The 14,518-nt window shown below is 40.5% G+C and overlaps 1 protein-coding gene across 5 annotated transcripts in view; it reads left to right on the forward strand.

Moving 5' to 3' along the window:
- Window positions 1–14,518, forward strand: part of LOC116358974 (DNA-binding protein RFX7) — a 42,984-nt gene that overhangs the window by 2,653 nt on the left and 25,813 nt on the right. The window lies entirely within an intron of this gene.

The raw sequence follows: 14,518 nt of genomic DNA on the forward strand, positions 1-14,518 counted from the left end.
ATCGGCCTCACGGCCTTCATCAAGGCTTTTGTGAAATTTTAAAATTTTTGACCCTTATGTAGACCTAGGCCCTCCCACATCCTTTCTAGACATCGAATGGGGTTGAAGGCAAAGGGAAAAACATAAGTGCTACCAAATATATCAATATGCATTTCATAAATATTACAAAAGTGTATAAATAAGACTTATGAAACACGTCTGTAAAATCACAATGAGAACATAGCAAGTTTACATTAGTCATTGGGTACATCATACGAAAAACAGAAATCTTAAATAGGCACATAATTCATGTTCAAATTCTCAACATAACATACATAGGCATTTCATCATTATGTCCTTTAGGAAATAATGTCTGGAGGGTGAAAATCCCAAAATATTCCCTTCTACTCAGAGTATTATTGATATCACCCGCCCTGTCTGATATCTTAGCTTTCTCTATGCCACAAAATCTAGAGGTAGGAATAGCATGCTTCAGGTCATTGAAATATTTAATATATAATATTATATATAATATTTAATATTGCTGAAATTATTTGCCTTCTGTAGGTTTAAGAAATATTGCCTAGTGACTTGTCTTTCTGTTTCAAAAACCCATACATGTTTAAAATGTGTCATTCTGTAACAAAATCTATAACATAATGACTGAAAAAGCATAACATAATGACTGAAAAAGCATAACGGAAGGACTGCAATTGCATTGGATAAAATGGGAAATGATACCACAGTTGGTTCACCTGCTACTATCCTTCCTTCCACTGGCATACTGTCATGTTCAGCTCATAATTGTGAAAAGTCTGGATGACCTCTCTCTCTCCAGTTAATGTCATCTCTCCCGGCTCTTACTGACACCTACCTATGAGCCCCCTCTGTTTCCATTTACTGTAACCAGCGTCCTCAACCACTGAGCACCAGACATGCATGGACGTTGAAAAGTAGTTGAATTTTAGACATCTGTTTCACAAGTTTAGACAGCACATTGCAGTACAGTAAAGAGAAGTTGAGTCTATATCAGCACTGTACAGTAGAGTAAAGCACACTAGAGTACAGTATAATGCACTGAACGCCACTCTGCTGTACTTTACTGGGCTCTACTATGATGTCCAAACTTGATTAGTTCAGATCGGGTCTTGTCCGTACTAGAGGTCGACCGATTCATCGGAATGGCCGATTTTAATTTGGGCCGATTTCAAGTTTTCATAACAATCGGTAATCTGTATTTTTGGACACGGATATATATATATATATTTTTTTTAATTATTACTATTTTTTAAACACCTTCATTTAACTAGATAAGTCAGTTAAGAACACATTCTTATTTTCAATGACGTCCTAGGAATGGTGGGTTAACTGCCTTGTTCAGGGGCAGAACGAAAGATTTTTACCTTGTCAGCTCGGGGATTTGTTTTTGCAACCTTCCGGTTACTAGTCCAATGCTCTAACCACCTGCCTTACATTGCACTCCACGAGGAGCCTGCGTGGCAGGCTGACTACCTGTTACGCCAGGGCAGCAAGAAGCCAAGGTAAGTTGCTTGCTAGCATTAAACTTATCTTATAAAAAACAATCAATCTTAACATAATCACTAGTTAACTACACATGGTTGATGATATTACTAGTTTATGTAGCGTGTCCTGCGTTGCATATAATCGATGTGGTGCCTGTTAATTTCTCATTGAATCACAGCCTACTTCGACAAACGGGTGATGATTTAACAAGCACTGTCGTTGCACCAATGTACCTAACCATAAACATCAATGCCTTTCTTTAAAATCAATACACAAGTATATATTTTTAAAATGCATATTTATTTCATATTGCCTGCTAACATGAATTTCTTATATCTAGGGAAATTGTTTCATTTCTCTTGCGTTCCGTGCAAGCAGCAGCAGCAGTTTGGGCCGCCTGGCTCATTGCGAACTGTGTGAAGTCCATTTATTCCTAACAAAGGCTGTAATTAATTTGCCAGACTTGTACATAATTATGACATAATATTGAAGGTTGTACAATGTAACAGCAATATTTAGACTTAGGGATGCCATCCGTTAGATAAAATACCAAACGGTTCCGTATTTCACTGAAAGAACAAACTTTTGTTTCCGAATTCGACCATTTTAATGACCAAAGGCTCGTATTTCTGTGTGTTATTATGTTATAATTAAGTCTTATGATTTGATAGAGCAGTCTGACAGAGCGATGGTAGGCACCAGCAGGCTCGTAAGCATTCATTCAAACAGCACTTTCTTGCGTTTTTCAAGCAGCTCTTCGCAATACTTCAAGCATTGAGCTGTTTATGACTTCAAGCCTATCAACTCTCGAGCTTAGGCTGGTGTAACCGATGTGAAATGGTTAGCGGGGTGCATGCTAATAGCGTTTCAAGTGTCACTCGCTCTGAGACTTGGAGTAGTTGTTCCCCTTGCTCTGCATAGGTAACGCTGCTTCGAGGGTGGCTGTTGTCGATGTGTTCCTGGTTCGAGCCCGGGTAGGGGCGAGGAAAGGGACGGAAGCTATACTGTTGCACTGGCAATACTAAAGTGCCTATAAGAACATCCAATAGTCAAAGGTATATGAAATACAAATCGTATAGAGAGAAATAGTCCAATAATAACTATAACCTAAAACTTCTTACCTGGGAATATTGAAGACTCATGTTAAAAGGAACCACTAGCTTTCATATTTTCTCATGTTCTGAGCGAGGAAATCGTTAGCTTTTTTACATGGCACATATTGCAATTTTACTTTCTTCTCCAACACTTTGTTTTTGCATTATTTAAACCAAATTGAACATGTTTTATTATTTATTTGAGGCTAAATTGATTTTATTGATGTATTATATTAAGTGTTCATTCAGTATTGTTTTAATTGTCATTATTACAACAAACAAAACAAAAAACAGGCCAATTTTAATCGGTATCGGCTTTTTTTTGGTCCTCCAATAATCGGTATCAGCGTTGAAAAATCATAATCGATCGACCTCTAGTCCGTACCAACCAAGTGTGGTCTTGTTTGAGGGGAGCATATTAGAATAATAGCCCATGTGTAAAATAATAACCAAACATGCAAAGGAGGATATTGCATTTTTATACCTTTTTTGTGTACCTATTCAGGATACATCACAATGAATACATCACATATCTATAATTATTAGGGATGTGCATCTTTCCCTTTCAAGACGAGTCGATACACTATGTATACAAAAGTATCTAGATACGTATGTGGACACCCCTTCAAATGAGTGGTTTCGGCTATTTCAGCTACACCCGTTGCTGACAGTTGTATAAAATCAAGCACACCGCCATGTAATCTCCATAGACAAACATTGGCAGTAGAATGGCCTTACCGAAGAGTTCAGTGACTTTCAATGTGGCACTGTCATAGGATGCCACCTTTCCATCAAGTCAAGTGTGTAAAATTTCTGCCCTGCTAAAGCTGCCCCAGTCAACTGTGAACTGCTGTTATTGTGAAGTGTAAATGTCTAGAAGCAACAACGGCTCAGCCGCCAAGTGGTAGGCCACACTGCTCACAGAACAGGTTCGGAAAAGCCCCCTTAGTTCCAGTGAAAGGAAATCTTAACGCTACTGCATACAATTACATTCTAGACGATTCTTTGCGTCCAAATTTGGGGCAGCAGTTTGGGGAAGGCCCTTTCCTGTTTCAGCATGACAATTTCCCTGTGCACAAGGCGAAGTCCATACAGAAATTATTTGTCAATCGCTGTGGAAGAATTTGACTGGCCTGCACAGAGCTCTGACCTCAACCCCATCAAACACCGTTGTGCTGAATTGGGCTTGCTCGCAGTTGCCATTCCTAATTGCCCAACATCAGTGCCCGACCTCACTAATGCTCTTGTGGCTGAATGGAAGCAAGTCCCCACAGCAATATTCCAACATCAAGTGGAAAGCCTTCCCAGAAGAGTGGAGGCTGGTAAGGCAGCATAGGGGGGACCAACTCCATATTCATGCCCATGATATTGGAATGAGATGTTTGACAAGCAGGTGTCCACATACTTTTGGTCTTGTAGTGTACATGGTCTCCAATATGATAAACGCATTAATTTTCCATTCTAAATTCAAATCTGCTCCTGATGGACCTCATGAGCTACATCTGTCTGAGCTGACTTCTTTCTCTCTCTTATTTGTGTGTGTCAATTATGCATGTCTATGGTGTATGTGTTATGTAGGCACCAGAGCTAAGCCATAAGGGAGACTAGGCATCTAACACTATCAGATTAGGTGGGGGGGGGGGCAATGTAGCTTATGTTTTTTTGTCTCCCCACTTTAAAATCACCATCGGCCACTACTTAACTTGTCATTCTTGCAGATTAAGTGTGAGCTAGTAATATAGCAATATTTATTAACAAATTTGCTATGACATACCCAATGAATATATAGCACACCTTGGGTGGAATCTAAATCTCAAAATTGAATGGTGTTTACTGCAGCTGCGGCCGCTAATTGGCTAAATACCCGGGGTGTGAGATGGTTCAAATACAAATGTTATTTGTCACATGTGCCGAATACAACAGGTGTAGTAGACCTTACAGTGAAATGCTTACTTACATGCCCTTAACCAACAATGCAGGTTTGAGAAAATACCTACAGTTGAATTCGGGAGTTTAAATACACATTAGCCTGACATATAATCCGAGTAACAATTCCCTGTCTTAGATCGGTTAGGATCATCAATTTATTTTAAGAATGTGAAATGTCAGAATAATAGTAGAGGGAATTACTTATTTCAGCTTTTATTTCTTTCATCACATTCCGAGTGGGTCAGAAGTTTACATTAGAGGTCGACCGATTCATCGGAATGGCCGATTAATTAGGGCCGATTTCAAGTTTTCATAACAATCGGAAATCGTTACTTTTGGGTGCTGATTTGCCGATATTAAAAAATATATTTATATTTTATACCTTTATTTAACTAGGCAAGTCAGTTAAGAACACATTCTTATTTTCAATGACGGCCTAGGAACGTTGGGTTTAACTGCCTTGTTCAGGGACAGAACGACTTTCACCTTGTCAGCTCGGGGGAACCAATCTTGCAACCTTAGTTAATGAGTCCAACGCAATAACGACCTGCCTCTCTCTCGTTGCACTCCACAAGGAGCGCCTGTTACGCGAATGCAGTAAGCCAAGGTAAGTTGATAGCTAGCATTAAACTTAACTTATAAAAAACAATCAATCATAATCACTAGTTAACTACACATGATTTGTGATATTACTAGATATTATCTAGCGTGACCTGCGTTGCATATAATCTTGACTGAGCATACAAGTATCTAAGTATCTGACTGAGCGGTGGTAGGCAGAAGCAGGCGCGTAAACATTAATTCAAACAGCACTTGCGTGCGTTTTACCAGCAGCTCTTCGTTGTGCGTCAAGCATTGCACTTTTTATGACTTCAAGCCTATCAACTCCCGAGATGAGGCTGGTGTAACCGAAGTGAAATGGCTAGCTAGTTAGCGCGCGCTAATAGCGTTTCAAATGTCACTCGCTCTGAGCCTTCTAGTAGTTGTTCTCCTTGCTCTGCATGGGTAACGCTGCTTCGATGGTGGCTGTTGTCGTTGTGTTGCTGGTTCGAGCCCAGGGAGGAGTGAGGAGAGGGACGGAAGCTATACTGTTACACTGGCAATACTGAAGTGCCTATAAGAACATCCAATAGTCAAAGGTTAATGAAATACAAATGGTATAGAGGGAAATAGTCCTATTCCTATAATAACTAAAACCTAAATCTTCTTACCTGGGAATATTGAAGACTCATGTTAAAAGGAACCACCAGCTTTCATATGTTCTGAGCAAGGAACTGAAACGTTAGCTTTCTTACATAGCACATATTGCACTTTTACTTTCTTCTCCAACACTTTGTTTTTGCATTATTTTAACCAAATTGAACATGTTTCATTATTTACTTGAGGCTAAATTGATTTTATTGATGTATTATATTAAGTTAAAATAAGTGTTCACTCAGTATTGTTGTAATTGTCATTATTACAAATAAAATGTAAAAAATCGTCCGATTTTAATCGGCATTGGCTTTTTTGGTCCTCCAATAATCGGTATCGGCGTTGAAACATCATAATCGGTCGACCTCTAGTTTACATACACTCAATTCGTATTTGGTAGCATTGCCTTTAAATTGTTTAACGTGGGTCAAATGTTTCGGGTAGCTTCCCACAATAAGTTGGGTGAATTTTGGCCCATTCCTCCTGACAGAGCTGGTGTTTGTAGGCCTCCTTGCTCGCACACTCTTCAGTTTTTCCCTCAATTTTGATATGGGATTGAGGTCAGGGCTTTGTGATGACCACTCCAATACCTAGACTTTGTTCTCCTTAAGCCATTTTGCCACAACTTTAGAAGTATGCTTGGGGTCATTGAAGCCATCTATCATGAAGCCATCTATTTTGTGAAGGTCACCAGTCCCTCCTGCAGCAAAGCACCCCACACAACATGATGCTGCCATCCCGTGCAAAATGGCTTAAGGACAACAAAGTCAAGATGTTGGAGTGGCCATCACAAAGCCCTGACCTCAATCCTATAGAAAATGTTTGGGCAGAACTGCGAAAGCGTGTGCGAGCAAGGAGGCCTACAATCCTGACTCAGTTACACCAGCTCTGTCAGGAGGAAAGTGCCAAAATTCACCCAACTTATTGTGGGAAGCTTGTGGAAGGCTACCTGAAACGTTTGACCCAAGTTAAACAATTAAGGCAATGCTACCAAATACTAACTGAGTGTATGTAAACTTCTGACCTACTGGGAATGTGATGAAAGAAATAAAAGCTGAATTATGTCATTCTCTCTACTATTATTCTGACATTTCACATTCTTAAAATAAATTGATGATCCTAACTGACCTAAGACAGGGAATGTTTACTAGGATTAAATGTCAGGAATAGTGAAGAACTGAGTTTAAATGTATTTGGCTAAGGTGTATGTAAACTTCCGACTTCAACTGTACGTATCTATACATGTCGGTGAATCGTTACATTCCTGATAATTATGCATTTCTCTATAGTACAAATCAGGGACCCAGATGTCATTCTGTTATTAGGTGTTAATCCACTTCACATCAAAGTTGAAACTTCATTATTTCTGCTGTCTTTTGAATTGTAAATCAGAGTAGATTAAGAGTTTTTGGAGAACTTGGTCACGAAAACTGAGAGATTTTTACTGTCATTCTGTTGTAAAGTTTTCTATCTGTACTGTTCTTCAAGTAAATGTGTTTTTGTAACATTGTCAGTGGACATTGTGGAACATAATAGTTCTTGTGCATAGATTTGTATGGTTTGTTTGTTTATTATTTGTTTATCAATGTTTGTTCTTTGGCATGCATATTAAGGTGAAAAATCTGTCTTGGCATCATTCGGTTACCATGGAATTGTCCTGATGTTACCTACAGGTTACTGTCCTGAATGGTGCATATTACACTTGACTGGGTGAGTACAGCTAAATGTTAGTACAGCCTGAGTGATAGATGATACCTATGATCTACATTTGGAGATCTGGCACAAAAGTAGGTGCTGCCTCCCATGGAAAAGATCTGTCCTTGGCTTGGTTCTGGTGGTGCTGGACTGCCCTTTGGAAAGTTACGATGAGAGCTTTGCATGTCTCTCAAGTCAGTGGGAGACTGAGGATTGATTTGGCAGTTGATGTCAACGTTGTAAACAGAATTTCCCATGGTGTTGGTGGGGTTATGATATGGGCAGGCGGTGCACAATTGGCCCAGCTTCGTCCGGGTTAGCGGAGGGTTTGGCCGCCAGGGATGTCCTTGTCTCATCGCGCACTAGCGATTCCTGTGGCGGGCCGGGCGTAATGCACGCTGACACTGTCACCAGGTGTACTGTGTTTCCTCCGACACATTAGTGATCTGGCTTCCGTGTTAAGTGGGCATTGTGTCAAGAAGCAGTGCGGCTTGGTTGGGTTGTGTTTCGGAGTACGCACTGCTCTCGAACTTCTCCTCCCCAGAGTCCATACGGGAGTGGAAGTGACGAGACAAGACTGTATCTACCAATTGGATACCATGAAATTGGAGAGAATAAGGGGTTAAAAAAGTGTTGTTCCTATGAAACAAAAGATCCCAGAAATGTTCAAGACTCACAAAAAGCTTGTTTCTCTGAAATGTTATTCACAAATGTATATCCCAGTTAGTGAGCATTTCTCCTTTGCCAAGATAATCCATCCACCTGACATTTGTGGCATATCAAGAAGTTGATTTAACAGCATGATCTCTACACTGGTGCACCTTGTGCTGGGGACAATAAAAGGCCACCTAAATGTGCAGTTTTGTCACACAACACAATGCCACAGATGTCTCAAGTTTTGAGGGAGTGTGCAATTGGCACGGTGACTTCAGGAATGTCCACCAGAGCTGTTTCCAGATCATTTAATTATAATTTCTCTACCATAAGCAGCCTCCAACATCGTTTTAGAGAATTTTGCACTACATCCAACTGGCCTCACAACCCAATGTGTGGGCAAGCGGTTTTCTGATGTCAACGTTGTAAACAGAAGACCCCATGGTGGAGTTATGGTATGGGCAGGCATAAGCTACGGACAACGAACACAATTGCATTTTATCGATGGCAATTTAAATGCATTGAGATACAGTGACGAGAGCTAGAGCTTCTTGCTTTTACATGACTCTTCTTCTTTTTGGCTAGAAATACAAAATCTTAGGAGAGAGTGAGATTTGAATATGCAAATGTTTCCTTATGAACCAGCAGAGTCTGAGTAACACGGAATCCAAATGCTCGTGCGCAAATGTATTTTTCCCCCCCACCCCAAACACGATCACGGGCACGCAGGTTAAAATATGAAAACAAACTCTGAACCAATTACATTAATTTGGGGACAGGTCAAAAGCATTAAACCTTTATGGCAATTTAGCTAGCTAGCTTGCACTTGCTAACTAATTTGTTCTATTTAGCTAGCTTGCTGTTGCGAGCTAATTTGTCCTGGGATATAAACATTGAGTTGTTGGAAGGAGGGGATGAAATCCAAACAATGAGGATAGTCTTCAAAGAGAATTAAAAATTAGGTTCACCACCGGCAAACATGAGGCGGTTTTCAGGAGTGCAGAATTTTATAGAAATTTTCACCGCTACTGTCGAAGGTAGAATTTCTTTGTCGTCTTGGAGGTCCTTAATTGCGTTTTGGTGCGGTTCTATATCTTGAGTGAAATTTCCTGTCTATTTTTGTAGGGGATGCAATCATAAGACGTTTTTCCATTTTTACACTAGTCAGCATTTTATTATCAGGTTTGTTTTTGCCAGATTACTGAATGACTGTCTTTGGATGGGCCCACAAACAATCCCCTGCATTTTGGTTAGCCCTTAATTTCAATTAAACTAACAAATAAAGGAGGAAATTTAGATATGTGGTGAGGACCCCTTAATGGATGAATTCCCACCAAGCATGATAAGATACTGTTTCTTTTCCCCCTCGTTCTCACCTTCCTCTCAAGGTACTTTTGGAATTCAGTTCAGAATTGGTTTGTGCTTGGAGCGAATCTGATACTAACCTGCGACGCGACAGAACAAGCATTTTTGCTTGATTTCTGTGAACACATCACATTATTTGAAGATAGGCCTGTAAATTCAAAGGCAACAGAAGAACATTTAACAAATGTCAGGAATGTCAATTGAAAATGTGTTATGGGTAATTTTTTGTTTCTGGCTCTGTGCTTGAAGGACATTTTATTCGTTTATTTTAAGTGCATGCACATTGAAGGGAGGTAGGCCTACTATCTAGAGAAGTTGTTTTTTCTTTCGTTTTATGTGTGTATGCCTTGTCCTGAGACACACATTCTACCCTTTCCTTGTTGTTGAACCTGTTAAAAAAATGAATGCAATCTTGTTAGGGCTGTCCCCGACTAAAAAAAATCTTCATCGGCCGAGAGTCGTCTGTTTTTTCGACCAGTCATTTCTGACTGAAAAGTTCTGTTACTGAAATCCCTCATTTGTTTAGGGAAACATTCCCTTTTCCCGTAACCCTTGCTATCTTTACATGATACGTGTATGCATCGCAATACATAGACCAATAAGGCCTGACATATAGCATATCATCACATCAATAAATTGGTTGTAGCAAACTCCGATCACCATAACACATATGGCAGCAAAATGGATGCAGAGGACATGACAAACTCTAAATGGGGGAATGTTTATTTACTGGTTGCTCAGGAGGTAAAGGGGAAATCAGATGTGTGGAATACATTTTGACTAGTTGTGGAAAATACTGGAGATCAAGAGACGCCACTAAATAAATTATAAGCGTATCTGAGAGTATGTTGTACATTTTTATTTTTTTGTAAAGCCTTTTATTACAGCAAAGACTAAAAACAGTCACATGCGTTTGTGAATGCAATTGCCGAAATTGAACGGCTTATTTTCAAGGGTTGCTTTGTTTTATAACTAAAATGCTTGATTGCATTTCAAATCATGAATGACTCGTATGCTGTGTGATGACATGAATGATTGATACAGTAGCCTATACACAGTGCATTCGGAATGTATTCAGACCCCTTGACTTCCACATTTATGTTACGTGACAGCCTTATTCTAAAATGGATTCAATTGAGGGGGGAAAAAAACAATCTATACACAATACCCCATAATGACAAAGTGAAAATACATTTTGCAAATGTATTAACACAAAACTGATCACAAGTATTCAGACCCTTTACTTTGTTGAAGCACCTTTGGCGGTGATAACAGCCTTGAGTCTTCTTAGGTATGCCGCTACAAGCTTGGCACACCTGTATTTGGGGAGTTTCTCCCATTCTTCTTGCAGATCCTCTCACGCTCTGTCAAGTTGGATGGGGAGCATCACTGCACAGCTATTTTCAGGTCTCTGCAGAGCTGTTCGATTTGATTCATTTCCGGGCTCTGAGTGGGCCACTCAAGGACATTCATAGATCTGTCCCAAATCCACCGCTGCGTTGTCTTGGCTGTGTGCTTAGGGCCGTTGTCCTGTTGGAAGGTGAACCTTTGCCCCAGTCTGAAGTCTTGAGTGCTCTGGAGCAGGTTATCATCAAGGATCTCTCTCTACTTTGCTCCGTTAATCTTTCCCTCAATCCTGACTAGTCTCCCAGTCCTTGCCGCTGAAAAAAGTAATAAGTATTATTATTTGTATTTATTTTTTATAAATATAACCTTTTATTTAACTGGGAAGAGTCTTGGTGGTTACAAACATCTTCCATTTAAGAATTGATGGAGTCAATGCTGCAGAAATGTTTTGGTACCCTTCCCAGATCTGTGCCTCGACACAATCCTGTCTTGGAGCTCTACGGACAATTCCTTCGACCTCATGGCTTGGTTTTTGCTCTGACATGCACTGTCAACTGTGTGACCTTTTCTATAGACAGGTGTGTGCCTTCTTCAAATCATGTCCAATCAATTGAATTTTCCAATCAAGTTGTAGAAACATCTCAAGGATGATCAATGGAAACAGGATTCACTTGAACTCAATTTAGTCTCGTATAGCAAAAGGTCTGAATACTTATGTAAATAAGGTAATACTTTTTTTTTAAATATAAATTAGCAACATTTTCTAAACCTGTTTGCTTTGTCATAATGGGGTGTTGTGTGTAGATTGATGAGGAAAACAATTGAATCCATTGCAGAATAAGGCTGTAACGTAGCAATTTTAACAGTTAGGCTATTGATTATAGACTTAATTAGGTTGGGGTTTATTAATGTTGCACCATTGTCTTTAACCATATACAATTTCAGTAGCACATGTTTTAGAGTGATGGACTGTTACGGCCTGCACAATGGATTAGTCCACTCAGACGCGCAAATCGGACAGTTGTCTTGTACACCATGGTTTTAGTGTTTGCTACTGCTCGACTAAAGACATTTTGGTCGACCAACAGCATGTCGACTAAATGAGGTCACCCCTAATTCTTCCTAATTAATGCAGTTGGGAGACTCACAACATTCCTATGCTTGGGGGTATTTGCACACTCAACCAAGGTGCCAGTTAAAAGCGAGGAAGGTGTGTAGAAGATTATGCTTTCAGCACCTGATGGCTTGTACTTTTTATATATATATATATATTTTAAAATAGAGCTGTACACTGACAATCAGTTAAGCCCGTACTCACTGAGTTTTCACCAGCCATGAGACTGTCTGTGTCCTGAAAAAAACCTCTGTGTGGGTAAATGGTGACTTTCAACATTTGACTGACTGGAGTGGAGCGAGGTCTCATGTCTTTGGTGGTAGCTATATTTAACAGTTGACCTACTGTCTTTAAATCTTTGAAAGTTATGTTACATCTGATTTATAGGCCAGTTGTTATGAACTTTAACTCCCAGTTGTGCTATTCAGTTGAAACTGAACTGTAGTGGGCTGTATCTGCTCCACACTCAATTTGGTGGCTGTTCTGATGGTATGTCAGGCTTCAGTTTAAAAGATTCACCATCACCACTCTAGTGGAAGAATATGAGATCCGAGAGGTTCAACAGGGTTGGATGTCTGCTCGCCTTTGGAGGGTTTACCCACGTTGATAATTCAGAATAGCACAGCTTTCGTACTCCAGCCTTCCCCAGTGTCAGGCCACTGTCTGCGGTTGCTGAGGTTTAGAGGTGAATGTCAGGCAATCCTCTTTCCCCCTGAAGCAGCCATATTGAGGCAGGGTGGTGGACAGTGAGCAGCCAGGGCTGCCCCTTCCTGGCGGCTCTGACTGTTGTTTACGTTCAGTAGGGGGAGTGCAAGAGGGGCCAGCTGGGGGGGGGGGGCGACAAACAGTCTGCTCTGCTGCCTTTGGTAATCAGGCTGCTTTTCAGGAAAAAAACGATACACACAGTCCCTATTAATGTAACATTTTAGGTTTAGTGTTTATTATTTCATATCATATTACCAGTTATCGTTTTTGAATGTTGATTTGTGTTTTGACTTAGACTCTTATCTCTCTCAATGTTTCAGAATGATTTATTAAAAGGCTGAAATAAGACCTGTTGTGTGGTAGATGTAGGCACATTAGTTGATGATCATTCAAGGGTTTCTGAACTGGGTAGCTAAGGGTAATTCAATACACGCAGCAGTTAGCTGCTTAGTGCAGAAAGGTTGTTGTGAGAGACAAAATCCTGCAAATATATACAATCAATCATGTAAATCTCAACCTGTGGTGGTTGGTGCATGCCACTAAAAGAATTAGATCAGACATGTTGAAGTTTACCTAGTGCAGCTTGGATATAGATTAATTAGGCCAACATGGGCAGGGTGAGTGGGTTCATTACTCAGAGCTGCGCTAGTCTACTGCCAGCCCAGGGTTCAACAGGATGTGTTTAGAAACCAGACTTCCTCAGTCTCAATGTACGTTTATTGCATAGCAATGGGTCCATGTTTCACATGAAAATCACCAAATTCAGAATTTAGGGACAGGAAGGGATGGCTGTTCTATAGGAACACAAACTCAGACTCCACTCTGACCCACAGGAATTTTTATTTTATTTATAATAATGTCAGAGGATCTGTGCCATTTTTATACTGCAGGTTGATTTACCCCTAAACCCCCTTTAATGCCAGTCATCAACATTATTGTGTACCCTGCCAAGTGAGGTTCTACTCCAGACTAAGTGACTCTAGGCAGAGCTTGTTAAGTCATGCTCAGTCAGGGGCTCTGTATGACCAGAATTTGGGGTATAATTGCTGCAGAACATTTAAAACTGGAGTAATGTGCAGTAAGGGGAGAATAGCAGGGATAATCTAAATCCTGTCTTCCCCTTTCCCAATCCCCTCCCAGCTCCCCACAGCAACAATGACTTAACGAGGCGCTCTCTCGGTACCTGCCTGGCCTTACCTAGAAACAGCTTAATGAGAGGAACCTGGCAGACCTGCTTATTATCAACACTGAGAAATCCTGGCATCACCTAGTAACAGTCCATTAAAGCTTACTTTCTCTGTCACCGCTAATAACAGTCTCCTGATTCTGCCCTGCCCTGAGTAACCTAGTAACAGCCCCTCAGTCTGACCTGGCCCCATATCACACAGCAACAACCTGACACCTTTACTTTTACTTCACAAGTAAGTAAGTCCTAGGTTCTGCCCCTTCATTGTAGTAGATGATCAAATAGGACCAGCCTCCCTCATTATGACCAGTTATTGCATTGATTCTTAGTAGTATGAGAGGCCATTGCATGAGAGCCAAGTTACCATCTCCTACTATGTTGTCCAGGTAAACTGACTTGAATGTGGGCTGAGCCACACAGAGAGCGATTTACCATGTGGTTCAATTTGAGCTCTTGAGCTGCAGAATGTGTAGTCATACACACACACACACACACACACACACACACACACACACACACACACACTGAGTGATAATTTTTACAATTCGGCATCTCTCAACCTTTTGAGTTGTGTTGTGGTTCACACCAATATCTTGGCCTTGCCTCAAAATGATATTTCTGAAGGCTATGGAGAGGAAATTGGGTCAATTCAGGCTATGGGAGTAGATGTGTGTTGTTTTTGAGTGGGCGGACTCAGCAAGGGGCCACGATAATCTCTGACTGTAAAGCATT

The sequence above is a fragment of the Oncorhynchus kisutch genome, linkage group LG3, assembly GCF_002021735.2.
Source record: "Oncorhynchus kisutch isolate 150728-3 linkage group LG3, Okis_V2, whole genome shotgun sequence".
Taxonomy (NCBI): domain Eukaryota; kingdom Metazoa; phylum Chordata; class Actinopteri; order Salmoniformes; family Salmonidae; genus Oncorhynchus; species Oncorhynchus kisutch.